Source organism: Arachis ipaensis, chromosome B10 (assembly GCF_059453495.1).
Source record: "Arachis ipaensis isolate K30076 ecotype BB chromosome B10, ASM5945349v1, whole genome shotgun sequence".
In the NCBI taxonomy this organism is placed as follows: domain Eukaryota; kingdom Viridiplantae; phylum Streptophyta; class Magnoliopsida; order Fabales; family Fabaceae; genus Arachis; species Arachis ipaensis.
In genome coordinates, this window is record NC_142435.1 from 73,290,349 (window position 1) to 73,296,678 (window position 6,330).

Genomic DNA, 6,330 nt, shown 5'->3' on the forward strand with positions numbered 1-6,330 from the left:
TGTTCTTTATTGGATCAAGGAAGGACTTGAGATCTAGACTTGTTTTCTAGTCTCATTGAGCCCCTGAGATTTTCACTTGTCTTTCTAGATTTCACAATTGATTTGAGTTTTCTTGCTGATTTACTTTTCTGCTACAATTTCCTTCTCTGAAATTTTTACTTTCTACTGCATTGCTTCCAATTTACATTTCCTGCACATTTACATTCTACACTTTAACTTTGAGCTTGCTGCAAATCTGAATTTACTTTTCTTGCCTTGGATCCATTGCTTTCTTTAATTTCCAGCACCCAGCCCCCCTTTACTTTTCATGCAATTTACATTTCTTGTCATTTAAGTTTCTGCAATTTACATTGCTTGTTCTTTAAGTTTTTGCCCATTTACATTCTGCAACTTTAATTTCCTGTCATTTAAAATTCTGTTGGTTACAATTTCACACAATTCACTTCAATGTTAGCTTGACTAAACTAATCACCCACTAAAGTTGCTTGATCCATCAATCCCTGTGGGATCAACCTCACTCCCGTGAGTTTTATTACTTGATGCAACCCGGTATACTTGCCGGTTAGATTTGGATGTTGGAATTCGTTTTCCAAAAATTATCCATCAATAATCACAATGAGCAGCCAGAGGACGATGAAGAAAATTCTGATTCAACACACAACTTTGAAACTCAACAACCAAAGAGAGACCAACAAAACGATGATGATAACGGATTGGACAACACTGTTGGACCATTCACGGCCAACGTCATGAATTTCAAACTGCCTGGTAACTTCGCATTACCAATCACTTTGACTTCTTATGATGGCATGGGAGGTCCAAAAAAACATGTCCAGAAATTCCGATCTATGATGATAGTGAACGGTGCTTCTGATATTATTTAATGTCATTATTTTCTTACCTTTTTAGACGATTATGCACTTGATTGGTTTTCATATTTTTCTGCAGGTTCAATTTCACACTTTCAGGAGCACGCTCATCAATTTGAAGATCAATTTGCTGTATCTTCTATCTTTCTATATGATTTTGACTATCTAAATACTATCAAGCAAGGACAACACGAAAATTTAAGGGAGTATGTCACCTGCTTCACCAAAGTGGCGATGAGCATCCTAAACCTTCACCTTGAGGTATACTTGCATTCTATAAAGAGTGGACTCTACCTCGGGAAGTTCCAAGAGGCCATCATAGTTGCCAAACCCAAAACCTTGGCCGAGTTTAGAGAGAAAGCCTGATGAGCGGATAATTTATACCCTTTTTTGCATTATTTTTACATAATTTTTAGTATGTTTTAGTTACTTTTTATTATATTTTTATTAGCTTTAATATTCAAAAATCATATTTCTGGACTTTACTATGAGTTTGTGTGTTTTTCTATGATTTCAGGTATTTTCTGGCTGAAATTGAGAGACCTGAGCAAAAATCTGATTCAGAGGCTGAAAAAGGATTGTAGATGCTGTTGGATTCTGACCTCCCTGCACTCAAAGTAAATTTTCTGGAGATACAGAAGCCCAATTAGAGCGTTCTCAATTGCCTTGAAAAGTAGACATCCTGGGCTTTCCATAAATATATAATAGTTTATACTTTGCCCAACATTTGATGGCCCAAACTGGCGTTCAAAGTCAGCCTAAAATATCTTGGCGTAAAATGCCCAAGCTGGCACCAGAATTGGAGTTAAACGCCCAAACTGGCACCAAAGCTGGCGTTAAACTCCAGGAACAGCCTAAGCACGAAAAAGCTTCAATGCTCAGCCCAAGCACACACCAAGTGGGCCCCGGAAGTAGATTTCTGCACTATCTGCACTTAGTTACTCATTTTCTGTAACCCTAGGTTATTAGTCTAGTATATAAACTACTTTTAGAGATTTATTTTACATTTTTATGCTATCTTAGATCATATTTTCATGTTTGGAGGCTGGATTCACGGCCATGCCTAGACCTTTTTCACTTATGTATTTTCTACGGTGGAGTTTCTCACCCCATAGATTAAGATGTGGAGCTCTGCTGTTCTTCACGAATCAATACAATTACTACTATTTTTCTATTCAATTCACACCTACTTTTTCTCCAAGATATACTCTCGTACTTAATTCAGTTAAGTCAGAGTGAAGGGGTGACCAGTGACAATCACCCAATCTTCGTTACTCGCTTAGCCAAGGTCGCACGCCTGACAACCACAAAGTGATCTACATGATGTTCAACGTAGTCATTGGATGACAGCTGGAGTATATTCTCTTGGGTTTCTAATCTAAGATTAGAACCTTCGTGGTATAGACTAGAATTATTGGCAGCCATTCCTGGGATCCGAAAAGTCTAAACCTTGTCTGTGGTATTCCGAGTCGGATCCAGGATCCGAAAAGTCTAAACCTTGTCTGTGGTATTCCGAGTAGGATCTGGGAAGGGATGACTGTGACAAGCTTCAAACCTGCGAATGTGGGGTACAAGTGACAGTGTGCAAAAGGACAATGGTCCTATTCTGACGCTAGCAGGAACCGACAGAAGATTAGCTGTGCGGTGACAGCGCATATGGATTTGTTTTCATCCGAGAGGATCATACAGCTTGCCATGGAAGGAGGTAACGCATGGTTGGAAGGAGGCAGTAGGAAAGCAGAAGTCCAGAAGCAACAAAGTATCTCCAGATGCTTATCTGAAATTCCCACCAATGAATTATATAAGTATCTCTATCTTATTTTATATTTTATTTATATTTTAATTATTAAAACCCCATAACCATTTGAATCTTCCTGACTGAGATTTACAAGGATGACCATAGCTTGCTTCAAGCCGACAATCTCCGTGGGATCGACCCTTACTGACGTAAGGTATTACTTGGACGACCTAGTGCACTTGCTGGTTAGTTGTGCGGAGTTGTGAAAAAGAGTTGAGATTACAATTGTGCGTACCAAGTTGTTGGCGCCATTGAGATCACAATTTCGTGCACCAAGTTTTTGACGTCGTTGCCGGGGATTGTTCGAGTTTGGACAACTGACAGTTCATCTTGTTGCTCAGATTAGGTAATTTTATTTTCTTTTTAAGCTTTTTATTTTCGAAAAAAATTTTCAAAAAAAAATAAATAAATTATTTTATGTTCGTCAGAATTTTTAAGAATGAATTCTAGAGTTTCATATGATATGTGAAGCCTGGCTGGCTGTTAAGCCATGCCTAATTTATTGGACCGAGATTTCTACTTATCTTTGCAAGAGCCTTTTGATTCCCATCAATTTGGCTATTGTATGTAATGCTCTGTTGAAGCTTGGCTGGCCATTGGCCATGTCTAGTCTTTTGGACCGAAGCTTTCACATAAAGCTTGGCTGGGTATTAAGCCATGTCTAAATTTTTGGAACAAAGCTTTAGACAAACATTGCATGATTCCTGGAATTCTTATTAAAAATTTTGAATTTCTTTATTTTCTTTTTTCAAATTAATTTTCGAAAAATTACAAAAAAAAAATTTAATAAAATCATAAAACCAAAAAGAATTTTGTGTTTCTTGTTTGAGTCTAGTGTCAAATTTTAAGTTTGGTGTCAATTGCATATTTTGATTTTTTCTTTAAATTTTCGAAAATCCATGCATTGAGTTTTGTTCTTCATGATCTTCAAGTTGTTCTTGATGATTGTATTTGTTTAATCTTGTGATTTTCTTGTTCTGTGTCTTTTCTTGTTTTTCATATGCATTTTTGAATTATTAGTGTCTATAGAATAAAAATTTTAAGTTTGGTGTCTTGCATGTCTTTCTTTTCTTAAAAATTTTTCAAAAATATGTTCTTGATGTTCATCATGATCTTCAAAGTGTTCTTGGTGTTCATCTTGACATTCAAAGTGTTCTTGCATGCATCATTTGTTTTGATCTTAAATTTTTATGTTTTGCATCATTTAGTTGTTTTTCTCTCTCCTCATTAAAAATTTAAAAATCAAAAAATTATCTTTCCCTTATTTCACTCATAATTTTCGAAATTTTGAATTAATTTGGTCAAAAATTTTCAAAATTTGATTGTTTCTTATTAATCAAGTCAAAATTTCAATTTAAAAATTCTATCCTTTTCAAATTCTTTTCAAAAATCAAATCTTTTTCATTTTTTCTTAATATTTTCGAAAATTTCAAAAATTGATTTTCAAAATCTTTTTCTTAATTTTATTTCATATTTTTGAAATTATCACTAACAATTAATGTTTAGATTAAAAAATTTTCAAGTTGTTACATGCCTATTAAGAAAGGTTCAATCTTTAAATTCTAGAATCATATCTTTTAATTTCTTGTTAGTCAAGTAATCAACTTTAATTTCAAAAATCAAATCTTTTTTAATTTCCTTTTCAAATCTTTTTCAAACTGATTTTCAATCATATCTTTTTCAAAATCAATTTCAAAATCCTTTCTAACTTCTTATCTTTTCAAAATTGATTTTTAAATCTTCTTCAATTAACTACTTGACTTTTTGTTTGATTTTAAAAGTTTCTATTTCAATCATATCTTTTTCAAAACCATCTAACTACTTTTCTCTCTCCAATTTTCGAAAATCACTAACAACTTTTTCAAAAATCTCTTTTTATTTAATTAATTTATTTAGTTTTCAAATTTTATTTTATTTCTTCTCTTAATTTTTGAATACTAACCAATAATTAAAATAAAACAAAAATATTTTCCTTTTATTTTAATTTAAAATTTGAATTCTCTCTCTCTCATCTCTTTCTATTTATTTTATTTATTTACTAACACTTCTCTTCCTCTTATAATTCGAACCCTCTCTCCCTCTCTGTGTTCGAATTCTTCATCTTCTCTCTTCTTCATTCTACTCTTCTATTCTTCTACTCACATAAAGGAATCTCTATACTGTGACATAGAGGATTCCTATTCTTTTATGTTCTCTTCTTTTTTATATGAGCAGGAACAAAGATAAGAACATTCTTGTTGAAGTTGATCTGGAACCTGAAAGGACTCTAAAGAGGAACCTAAGAGAAGCTAAGGCACAACACTCTAGAGAGGACCTGACAGAATTTTTCGAAAAAGAAGAAGAGATGGCCGAACCCAACAACAATGGTGGAGATGCAAGGAAGATGCTTGGTGACTTTATTGCACCCTCTTCTGACTTTTGTGGAAGGAGCATCTCAATTCCTTCAATTGGAGAAAACAACTTTGAGCTTAAGCCTCAATTAGTTTCTCTGATGCAGCAGAATTGCAAGTTTCATGGACTTCCATTGGAAGATCCTCATCAGTTCTTAGCTGAATTCTTGCAAATCTGTGACACTGTTAAGACCAATGGGGTTAATCCTGAGGTCTACAAACTTATGCTTTTTCCCTTTGCTGTAAGAGACAGAGCTAGGACATGGTTGGACTCACAACCTAAAGATAGCCTGAACTCTTGGGAAAAGTTGGTCAATACTTTCTTGGCCAAATTCTTTCCACCTCAAAAGTTGAGCAAGCTTAGAGTGGAAGTCCAAACCTTCAGACAGAAGGAAGGTGAATCCCTCTATGAAGCTTGGGAAAGATACAAGCAATTGATCAGAAGGTGTCCTTCTGACATGTTTTCAGAATAGAGCATCATATGTATATTCTATGATGGTATGTCTGAATTGTCCAAGATGTTATTGGACCACTCTGCTGGAGGATCTCTTCATCTGAAGAAGATGCCTGCAGAAGCCCAGCAACTCATTAAAATGGTTGCAAATAACCAGTTCATGTACACTTCTGAAAGGAATCCTGAGAATAATGGGACAACTCAGAAGAAAGAAGTTCTTGAGATTGATACTCTGAATGCAATATTGGCTTTGAACAAAATATTGACTTAGCAAGTCAATATGATTTCTCAGAGTCTGACTGGAATGCAAGCTGCTTCCTGCAGTACCAAAGAAGCTTCTCCTGAAGAAGAAGCTTATGGTCCTGAGAATCCTGCAATGGAAGAGGTGAATTACATGGGAGAATCCTATGGAAACACCTATAATCCTTCATGGAGGAATCATCCTAATCTCTCATGGAAGGATCAGTAGAAGCCTAATCAAGGCTTCAATAATAATAATGGTGGAAGGAATAGGTTTGGTAATAGCAAATCTTTTCCATCATCTTCTCAGTAACAGACAGAGAATTCTAAGCAGAGCCACTCTGACTTAGCAACTGTAGTCTCTGATCTATCTAAGACCACTCTCAGCTTCTTGACTGAAACAAGGTCCTCTATTAGAAATTTGGAGGCACAAGTGGGTCAGCTGAGTAAGAAAGTTACTGAACTCCCTCCTAGTACTCTTCCAAGCAATACAGAAGAGAATCCAAAGAGAGAGTGCAAGGCCATCTACACGTCCAACATGGCCGAACCTGGAGAGGAAGAAAAGGAAGTGATTTCCAG

General features: G+C 35.2%; 1 non-coding gene across 1 annotated transcript; it reads right to left on the reverse strand.

The window, feature by feature from the left end:
- Positions 1–5,413: 5,413 nt before the first annotated feature.
- On the reverse strand, positions 5,414–5,517 carry LOC148580414 (small nucleolar RNA R71). Its single transcript, XR_015898465.1, has one exon. It is a non-coding gene; the product is annotated as a small nucleolar RNA R71 (small nucleolar RNA).
- Between the last annotated feature and the right edge of the window lie 813 nt (positions 5,518–6,330).